Here is an 11,609-nt window from a genome sequence, read left to right as displayed (position 1 = left end):
CCCCACGTGAGCCCCCTCCTCTCCTTCTCCGCGTCCACGATGCGTGCTCATCGCCGTCCCCATTGCCCGGAACACCACGGCCGTCCACTCCTGCTCCCGCGCTCCGGTGCCCCGCTGCCCGCTCCGGTCTGCCGCCTCTTCCTGCTCGTGCGTGCTCACCGTGCCCGCCATTCCTGCGCGCGGCCGAAGCCCATCGCGCGCCTGCTGCTACTGCTCGCGCTCAACCACACCGCTTGTCGCGCCCGGCCACCGCGCGCACGCGCACCACCTCGGTGCCCCTGGACGCGCCCACGGCCGTGCCCCTCTTGTCCGCCCCCCGCGCTCACCGCGCACGCGCACTCGGCTCCAGCCCGGCCTTAGTGGCCCGCGCCGACCGCACGCGTGCCCGACCACGCCCGCGCCTGCCCGTCCGCTGCCGCCGCTTTCCCGTGTCGTTGTTGCCGCTGGCTGCTGCTGCCTTGCTTGCTCTGCGCCGTTGCCTCGCCTCGACCTCGCCACGGCCCCGCGAGGCTTGCGCCCGTAGCCGCCGCGCTGACCACCTCCACCTTCGCGCCCGTGCCATGGCGCTGCTTGGCTGCCCCGCCGCCTGCTGTGGTGCTGGTGCCCCAGCCCTGCTCGGGCCGCCGCCCGCGCAGCTCCTGGCCGTCGGCGCTCGCGCCCGCGAGCCCTGTGGCTCTGCTCCGCTCCATCCCCGTTAACCCGCGCCCGATAAGCCCCCCTGGGCCTATGACGAACGGGGCCCATGCCCAAAACGATTAAAAAATAATAAAAAAAGAATTAAAAATAAATAAAGAAATATTTAATAATTAAATTAATTCACTAATTAATTAATTAAGTTAATTAATCATGTTTAATTAATCTAATTAACTAGTTAGCTTAATTAAACCTTAATTAGATTAAACAGTCGATGACGAACGGGACCCACCTGTCAGGTTGACCAGGTTAACTGCCAACGTCATGCTGACGTCACGATGACGTCAACAAACACTATTCTGGATAATGTTGAATTAAAATAATTAATTAAATCCTAAAATGATTTAATTCTTTTAAAATTAATTTAAAATAAACCGTAGCTCGGATGAAAAAACTTTGTACATGAAAGTTGCTCAAAACGACGAGACGAATCCGGATACGCAGCCCGTTCGTCCGCCACGCATCCCTAGCATAGCGAACACGCAACTTTCCCCCTCCGATTCATTTGTTCGAAAACGCGAAACACCGGGGATATTTTCCTGGATGTTTCCCCCTTTCGCCCTTCGGGAGGTGATCACGGGCATTTGATATATACTTATACTGTTACAGTACTTATGATACTGTTCGGACATGGGGGCTGAAGGGGCAGGTGGCTCCATCCCGGTAGAGGTGGGCCTGGGTTCCCGACGGCCCTTGACTGTTACTTTGTGGCGAAGCGACAGGGTAGGTTGAGACCACCTAGGAGAGAGGTGGGCCTGGCCCTGGTCGGCGTTCGCGGATACTTAACACGCTTAACGAGATCTTGGTATTTGATCTGAGTCTGGCTACTGGCCTATAAGCACTAACCATCTACGCGGGGACAGTTATGGGCACTCGACGTCGTGGTATCAGCCGAAGCCTTCGTGACGTCAGCGACTGAGCGGCGCGCGCCGAGTTGGACCGCGTAACGCAACTTCCTTTGTAATGGATGTTGCTAGGTCTGCTCTCCGGCCGCGTTCGCAACGTGCAGGTGTGCAAAGGGCGATGGGCCCAGACCCCTGCGCCATAGGATTTAGACCGGCGTGCTGACCTCTCTGTTGTGCCTAGGTAGGGCTATGACGTGTTGATCTTCCGAGGCCGGGCATGACCCAGAAAAGTGTGTCCGGACAAAGGGGATCGAGCGTGTTGGGAAATGTGGTGCACCCCTGCAGGGAAGTTAATCTATTCAAATAGCTGTGATCTTCGGTAATAGGACGACTTGGAGTTGTACCTTGACCTTATGACAACTAGAACCGGATACTTAATAAAACACACCCTTCCAAGTGCTAGATACAACCGGTGATCGCTCTCTCACAGGGCGACGAGGGGAGGATCATCGGTTAGGTTTATACTACACGATGCTACTTGGTGAACTTACCATCTACTCTCTTCTCCTGCTGCAAGATGGAGGTGACCAGAAGCGTAGTCTTCGATAGGACTAGCTATCCCCCTCTTATTCCGGCATTCTACAGTTCAGTCCACATATGATAGCCTTTTCCATTTGATACCAATGCATACATATGTAGTGTAGCTCCTTTCTTGCGAGTACTTTGGATGAGTACTCACGGTTTCCTTGCTCCCTCTTTTCCCCTTTTCTATACCCGATTGCTGCGACCAGACGTTGGAGCCCAGGAGACAGACGCCACCGTCGATGACGACTACTACTACTCGGGAGCTGCCTACTACTACGTGCAGCCCGCTGACGACGACCAGGAGTAGTTTAGGAGGATCCCAGGCAGGAGGCCCGCGTCTCTTTCGATCTGTATCCCAGTTTGTGCTAGCCTTCTTAAGGCAAACTTGTTTAACTTATGTCTGTACTCAGATATTGTTGCTTCCACTGACTCATCTATGATCGAGCTCTTGTATTCGAGCCCTCAAAGCCCCTGGCTTGTAATATGATGCTTGTATGACTTATTTTATTTGTAGAGTTGTGTTGTGATATCTTCCCGTGAGTCCCTGATCTTGATCGTACACGTTTGCATGTATGATTAGTGTACGATTGAATCGGGGACGTCACAAGTTGGTATCAGAGCTAACTGCCTGTAGGAATCCCCCTTCCACACTCCTTGGCCGAAGTTGAGTCTAGTCATTGAAAAACTTTTACTAACATGGTTGTGCGGCTTACGGGCCCACGTCGCCATTGGGTGGTAGTAGGATCTTTTATTCCTTGACCTTTACTCTGGGACTCTGATCTCTCTTCTATTCGGATTAAATGATTTGCTAAAATCTAACTCTAGGTTCTCGTTACCACTTCCTGTCGGAGATCCCCTTCATTACAGATGATCGACTGCTTCAACAGAAGATTCTGACAATGCTCTCCAATGTTCTCCTGAAACTTTGTGCCATTGCTTTTGCAATTCCCTACCACCAAAATATCCCTATGGATAAGTATTTAGACCTATCGTGCTTACTTTTATTCCCAGTCGATCTTGTTATTATAAGATACCCCGAGAATACTTTGTGCCTACTGCCTTGCAGTTCTTTGCCACATGAATACCCATACAGATAATTTCTCGCATTTATCGAGTATCCGCTCATCCCCAGATGATTCATGTATTTCACAAAATTCTTCGAAATACCATTCGGTCTTCCGAAAATCCTGAGCAACCTATTGCTCCTGAAATTCTTGCTTGCTTGCATTATGGTTAATCCCATAAGTATACTAATATTATTGGCAACCTTTGTCAATATCATTTTGAGTCCATTGATTCAATATGTTGCGAATGCTCGCAATCCTCACTCAGATCATAGAATTCATCCTTCCGGCTCAGATGTCATTTAAAATGTGAGCTGGTTCTCGACCAATCAAATTGCCGTTGATTGTACCCCTAAGTCTGTTCAACTTATCCATTCTTAATCAGAGCGTCTGTGTCTGATCCTTCATTTTGGAAATCATAATTCCTTTGTTATCTAAGCATCGAATTATTCAGATGTTCTATAATCAGATGCCTTTGCATTGTTTCTTTATCTGATTGGGTGTCGATGCTCACCTCAGCTCTACTATGGACCCTCAAATCCTTTGTGGGATTATTATTCGACATTCATATTTTACCGCCTTGTGAATCCTCCCTGATACATAATGCCTTTGGTAATTTGTATCCTCTCCTTTGGTCAAACATGCTCTGCTTCCGAGCTTGAGTTAATTACCCATAAGGTTTGTGGTATATGTTTCTAAGAAGCCCTGACGGGTTGAGCCTATGCCTTCCTTAATATGTGTGAACTCGATAGTTGTCATGAGTCATACTCTTCTGGTATTTTGCTAGATACAATTTCAACATTACAACTTCTTCGAAAATGAGAAGTGAATGAAAGGTTATGCATTGGAGAAGTGGGAGTCGACCCTAAACTTGGTGTTCATGCCCATGGACACGATGTAGATCTTTTAATGGGAGCTTCTTGTGATAATAATATTCCCCTTGTTATAGGTTCATCTTGTATCTATGTTTGGTCCTTTGCAGTCATTGTTCCGACCGTGATTGATTCTCCTTTGATGCTATTTCTCGGGCAGGTTAAAGTACTTGCCTTCTGCAGATCAATACACCTGCCCAACCTCTATTTTGATCTACCTTCGAGTATTACCCCCTGGTATCTCGAGGATATCGACCGATTGCACTACATCTTATGCATTTCCAATGATGTAGTGCCTTTCCCCATCATAGTCACTCCATGGGTTCTGGGTTGTCGTCAACCGAGAACACCGATTAGTGAATAGAATCACCCCTGTGATTCAGTACTCCTAATAATTTGTGGTTGAGAAGTTTAATACTCCATCACATCATTCCTAGCCCGATTGTCTATATCATATTGTGCTAAAACTTTAACCGTGCTACCTGGTTCGTCTTCCCGTAGCAAAATTTTTGACGATGAGCTAAGCTTACGTCCATCTTCCTCGTCATATCATTTCGCCTTGAACAACTAACTTGGATTTGAGTTTGTGTCGTATCCGTGGTTTCAATAACCTTTTGCTTCATCATTCCTTTGACTTGATGTCATCGCCGATCTATTACATCTTCGGGGAGCCTCTCGACAAAATTCGTCGTGATCATCATCACCATCTGGACTCCTTCCTGGATATCAATTGAATTCATGATGAGAAATACCATCCTTGCCCTTGATGATTTGTGTTGTCATCGACCACTTTAATGCCTCTCCTCCAACACAAACTTGTTCGTGTTCTGTGTTATACCTTGAGTTCCTTGCTACCCAGCATTTGTTCTTAATTACCTTGGAATATTACCATCTTTTATGTCAAGAATGTGTGAGAATTTCACAACCTCTTAAAAATTCTTGGTACAATGATGCTTCTCGCCATCACCATTCTTTTCTTAGTCCCCGTGTTGAGTGGACTCTGTTGTGTGAATTTATTATTTCTAGCGACCCTATTGCTTTGAAGTTAATGGTCGATATTTCATTCTTAGACCACTGGTTATCGAATCACCATTCTAACATTGATCATGCTACCTAAGCCCATATTTCGGGGTACACTTTTCAACCAATGTTTAAACGATGTATGTTTTCCTTAAGCATACCTCATTATATCATTTGATCTGACAAATGCTATCTCCTTGTTGTGTAAATCCATCTTTGAAAGTCTCATTGAATTGTCATTAAGTTCATCAGCCACCTCCTCGTCCTCTCCTTGGTTTAATGATGAACTCTTGTTTTGGAACTCGTTTCCATAGTTCATTTCCCGAGAATCTTACATTGTCATCTCGTCAATTTGTGTTGCACCTCTTCTTCTCAGGCATCCTGAGTCTGAGATATCCTGACACCAATCAGATCTCAAACTCGGCCAGATATGATGGCTTGAACATATTTCCAAGAGTTATAACGTTGGTCTTTATATGACCCGGTAAGGTGATATCATGCCTAACACACCTGGCCGGAGGACCTATTGTTATAGTTTTCTTTTCTGCAAGGTTATCCATTCTTCCATGAGGAAATTGTAAGACTTATTCTGCAAATTATTCCTGATGGATCCTTTGTGTTTCCAAAATCTGACCTTTGCTTGAAGACCGTGTCAATGCTATCTTGAAGCATGTCTATGTTATTCTGATTTTCAACAAGGGCATTTGAAGCTCAATGCTAAATGTTTCCTGCTCAATTATCCAAACAACGTTGTATGGGTAATGTCGTGAAAATTCTCTCCCCTACCTAAAGAGTTTTCTACATCATATCCCGTCATGGATATCATGCTCTGCTTGTCCTTGGGAAGGATATACCCTTGAAATATGTGTTTAAACACATTTTCCTTTCCATTGTTCTGTTTAACCTGGTAATCATATTTTCCTTTCCATTGTTTGGTTTAACCTTCCTTGTGATCCATATGATCTAAGCAGTAATAAGTCACTGCTTTTGTAAGCACCTCGGTGTACAACTCTGTTAGTAAGAACCCGTTACTATTGTTGATGACATTCCGGTATCCACCGATGGATGAGAACTTTACCTAATGGTCCGCCTTGTTCAACGAGCAGGAAAATGGTTCTCTTCGTCCCTCGCCCTTAGAACCGACGTTGTTGCCGAGAAAACTGACCGGTTATTCTCTGACATGCCTTGCTTACATGATCATGCAAAACGTCACCCCCTTCCTACTATTAGCCCACATGGTGGGCCCATAACCCACAGTTCCACAGGATCAAAACCTGACTCTCCTATACACCCCCTGTTCATAAGGTTATTCCTCATGTGTGGCCTCGTACGTAATTCATGAGCCACCTTCCGAAATATCACCAATTCTGGTATCAGACACAATACTTATTCCCATTGCTATGAACCCTATCACGTTTTGTTTCAGGCAATGAATGATTGCCTATCCTCTCGAAACTTCTTATTGCACCGTCTTACTTGCTCTCGGTGTTTTCTTAAGTTCCAATTCGAGGGTTACTTTCCGCCACCTCCCCCGATGTTATCAACCAGATAGTCAACCTTGTGGAGGTCCATTCTCCTGGAATACCCACCCCTTTATTCTTTCGTAAGTACGATGGAGTTCCCGAAGAAAGGATGCCGACTTCATCATGATGACCTGAAGCAGAGAAATGAAGACATCAACGTAATGGACCGACCTCTTCGAGAAGACCAACCAAGACCGAGGTCACTCGTCAAAATTTCGTAACCAAATCCATTCCCCCTTACTCCCGCTCCTAAATCTCGGGACGAGATTTCTTGTAGTGCAGGAGAATTGTGACGCCTGGATAATTAAGCTACAATAATTCCCTACTAATGATGCCACGTCACCTCTATCACTAGAGTTAATCTCGGGTTAGTTCAAAAAAATGATTCTAATTCAAAATTTAACTAAAGGCAAACAACAAAACTTTTCAAACTTTAAAAGTAAAATGTTCGGTTTGTGACAAATAACTCGCAAGTAATTGTGGTGAAGAAACCCCATTTTATAAAATGTTTAAATACTCTAAGGTGAATAAAACCATAGCAAAAACCAATATTTAAAGGATTTTATAACTAATAAAATACTAAACTAAATGGGTTTGGGGTAAAACCTTTTGGTTGCAGAGGGTTTTGTGTTATTGCTAATTTAGGGGTCATGGTAGACATTAAGTAAAAACTAAACAAAAAAAGAAAGTAAAATAAAAACAAACCAAAGAATAAATAAAAGGAAAAGAACAAAACAAAACCAAAAAAAGAAAATTCCCCCACTGGGCTAACTGGCCCAGCCGGACAGCCCACTGGCCAGCTCGGCCCATCCCCACTCCCCTTAAACCCCCACTGATCGAAACCCTAACCGTAACCCCCCACTCCCCCACTCGCTCACTCCCTCTCCCCCCACCACTCTCGATCCCATCTGGATCGGGGTGGGGGACAGACCACGCGGTCGCCGCCGATTCCTGTCGCCGGAGCAACCCCTACGCCGTGTCGCCTCCCCATCGGCCTGCCTCCTCCACAACGCCGTCATCCTCGTCCCCCTCCACGACCCCCGCTGCCCGTGCCCTATGCCCCCCACGTGAGCCCCCTCCTCTCCTTCTCCGCGTCCACGATGCGTGCTCATCGTCGTCCCCATCGCCCGGAACACCACGGCCGTCCACTCCTGCTCCCACGCTCCGGCGCCCCGCTGCCCGCTCCGGTCTGCCGCCTCTCCCTGCTCGTGCGCGCTCACCGTGCCCGCCATTCCCGCGCGCGGCCGAAGCCCATCGCGCGCCCGCTGCTCCTGCTCGCGCTCAACCACACCGCTTGTCGCGCTCGGCCACCGCGCGCACGCGCACCACCTCGGTGCCCCTGGACGCGCCCACGGCCGTGCCCCTCTTGTCCGCCCCCCGCGCTCGGCTCCAGCCCGGCCTTAGTGGCCCGCGCCGACCGCACGCGTGCCCGACCACGCCCGCGCCTGCCCGTCCGCTGCCGCCGCTTTCCCGTGTCGTTGTTGCCGCTGGCTGCTGCTGCCTTGCTTGCTCTGCGCCGTTGCCTCGCCTCGACCTCGCCATGGCCCCGCGAGGCCTGCGCCCGTAGCCACCGCGCTCACCACCTCCACCTCCGTGCCCGTGCCATGGCGCTGCTTGGCCGCCCCGCCGCCTGCTGTGGTGCTAGTGCCCCAGCCCTGCTCGGGTCGCCGCCCGTGCAGCCCCTGGCCGCTGGCGCTCGCGCCCGCGAGCCCCGTGGCTCTGCTCCGCTCCATCCCTGTAAACCCGCGCCAGATAGGCCCCCCTGGGCCCATGACGAACGGGGCCCCGCCCAAAACGATTAAAAAATAATAAAAAATAATTAAAAATAGATAAATAAATAAATAATAATTAAATTAATTAATTAATTAATTAAGCTAATTAATCATGTTTAATTAATCTAATTAACTAGTTAGCTTAATTAAACCCTAATTAGATTAAACAGTCAATGACGAACGGGACCCACCTGTCAGGTTGACCAAGTCAACTGCTGACGTCATGATGACGTCAGCAAACACTATTCTGGATAATGTTGAATTAAAATAATTAATTAAATCCTAAAAATGATTTAATTCTTTTAAAATTAATATAAAATAAACCGTAGCTCGGATGAAAAAACTTTGTACATGAAAGTTGCTCAGAACAACGAGACGAATCCGGATATGCAGCCCGTTCGTCCGCCACACATCCCTAGCATAGCGAACATGCAACTTTCCCCCTCCGATTCATCTGTCCGAAAATGCGAAACACCGGGGATATTTTCCCGGATGTTTTCCCCTTTCGCCGGTACCACCTACTGCCGCGTTAGGGCACACCTAGCACCTTGTATTGCCATGTTACGCGTTGTGATGCTTTGATTGCTCTGTTATTTATTGTGTTCCCCCTCCGTTACTTCTTTCTGGTAGACCCCAAGACTGTCGGCGACCCCCAGTTCGACTACGGTGTTGATGACCCCTCTCTTTTGCCAGAGCAACCAGGCAAGCCCCCCCTTGATCACCAGATATCGCCTATTCTTCTCTACTGCTTGCATTAGAGTAGTGTAGCATGTTACTGCTTTCCATTAATCCTATTCTGATGCATAGCCTGTCATTGTTGCTCGAGCTGTTGATACCTTACCTGCAATCCTAAATGCTTAGTATAGGATGCTAAATTATCATCAGTGGCCCTACACTCTTGTCCGTCTACCATGCTATACTACTGGGCCGTGATCACTTCGGGATGTGATCATGGGCATTTGATATATACTTATACTGTTACATTACTTATGATACTGTTCAGAGATGGGGGCTGAAGGGGCAGGTGGCTCCATCCCGGTAGAGGTGGGCCTGGGTTCCCGACGGCCCCCGACTGTTACTTTGTAGCGGAGCGACAGGGCAGGTTGAGACCACCTAGGAGAGAGGTGGGCCTGGCCTTGGTCGGTGTTCACGGATACTTAACACACTTAATGAGATCTTGGTATTTGATCTGAGTCTGGCTACTGGCCTATACGCACTAACCATCTACGCGGGGACAGTTATGGGCACTCGACGTCGTGGTATCAGCCGAAGCCTTCGTGACGTCAGCGACTGAGCGGCGCGCGCCGGGTTGGACCGCGTAACGCAACTTCCTTTGTAATGGAGGTTGCTAGGTCTGCTTTCCGGCCGCATTCGCAACATGCAGGTGTGCAAAGGGCGATGGGCCCAGACCCCTGCGCCATAGGATTTAGACCGGCGTGCTGACCTCTCTATTGTGCCTAGGTAGGGCTGCGACGTGTTGATCTTCCGAGGCCGGGCATGACCCAGAAAAGTGTGTCCGGACAAAGGGGATCGAGCGTGTTGGGAAATGTGGTGCACCCCTGCAGGGAAGTTAATCTATTCAAATAGCCGTGATATTCGGTAACAGGACGACTTGGAGTTGTACCTTGACCTTATGACAACTAGAACCAGATACTTAATAAAACACACCCTTCCAAGTCCCAGATACAACCGGTGATCGCTCTCTCACAGGGCTACGAGGGGAGGATCATCGGTTAGGTTTATGCTACACGATGCTACTTGGTGAACTTACCATCTACTCTCTTCTCCTGCTGCAAGATGGAGGTTACTAGAAGCGTAGTCTTCGATAGGACGAGCTACCCCCCTCTTATTCCGACATTCTGCAGTTCAGTCCACATATGATAGCCTTTTCCATTTGATACCAATGCATACATATGTAGTGTAGCTCCTTGCTTGCGAGTACTTTGGATGAGTACTCACGGTTGCCTTGCTCCCTCTTTTCCCCTTTTCTATACCCGATTGCTGCGACCAGATGTTGGAGCCCAGGAGACAGACGCCACCGTCAATGACGACTACTACTACTCGGGAGGTGCCTACTACTATGTGCAGCCCGCTGACGACGACCAGGAGTAGTTTAAGAGGATCCCAGGCAGGAGGCCTGCGTCTCTTTCGATCTGTATCCCAGTTTGTGCTAGCCTTCTTAAGGCAAACTTGTTTAACTTATGTCGGTACTCATATATTGTTGCTTCCACTGACTCGTCTATGATCGAGCTCGTGTATTCGAGCCCTCAAAGCCCCTGGCTTGTAATATGATGCTTGTATGACTTATTTTATTTGTAGAGTTGTGTTGTGATATCTTCCCGTGAGTCCCTGATCTTGATTGTACACGTTTGCGTATATGATTAGTGTACGATTGAATCGGGGACGTCACATGTTGTTAGCTAGTTTAGCCCTCTTAGGGAGACTAGATTTCTTGAACTTCACGTGCATATCCCCAGGTTGAGGTAGAGGGACATCCTCCTCCTCCAAACTTGAATCATTGATCCTCATCGGATGAGCATCCTCCTCCTCATCCGTAGTTCGACCACAGGGAGATAGATCCCCATAGGTCTTTGGGTCAGCAATGAGGTGTGAGACATAGCTCTCTCCATCGGAATCCTGAGATGTCTTCTTGCTCCAAATCTGCTATAGAAACAACTCGAAACAAAAATAGAGGATATTTGTGTGTTACGGTGGTCAAAACCTTCGAGGGATTATATAATGAATTTTTACCGACCAAAATACGTATCGTACAAGAAAACGGAGTCCGGAGAGCACACGAGGTGCCCACGAGGTAGGGGCGCGCCCAGGGGGTAGGGCGCGCCCTCCACCCTCGTGGAGCCCTCGTGTCCTTCCCGGACTGCTTCTTATTTTTCTATTTTGCTAAATATTCCATAACGGAGAAAAATTGCCATTAGAACTGTTTTGGAGTCGGTTTACTTACCGTACCACATACCTCTTCCTTTTAGGAGTCTGAAATGTTCTGGAAAATGTCCCTTATGTATTCCTCCGGGGTTATGATTTCAATAACATTGGTTTCAACATTTATAGGATTACCTGAGATATAATGTTTGATTCTTTGACCGTTCACCACCTTCGGATTTGTGCCTTCGAAGTTGTTGATTTTTATGGCGCCGGAACGATAGACCTCCTCGATAACGTAAGGACCTTCCCATTTAGAGAGAAGTTTTCCTGCAAAAAATCTTAAGCAAGAGTT

The sequence above is a fragment of the Triticum urartu genome, chromosome 4 (genome assembly GCF_003073215.2).
Source record: "Triticum urartu cultivar G1812 chromosome 4, Tu2.1, whole genome shotgun sequence".
Classification (NCBI taxonomy): Eukaryota; Viridiplantae; Streptophyta; class Magnoliopsida; order Poales; family Poaceae; genus Triticum; species Triticum urartu.
Note: the sequence above shows the minus strand (reverse complement) of the source record.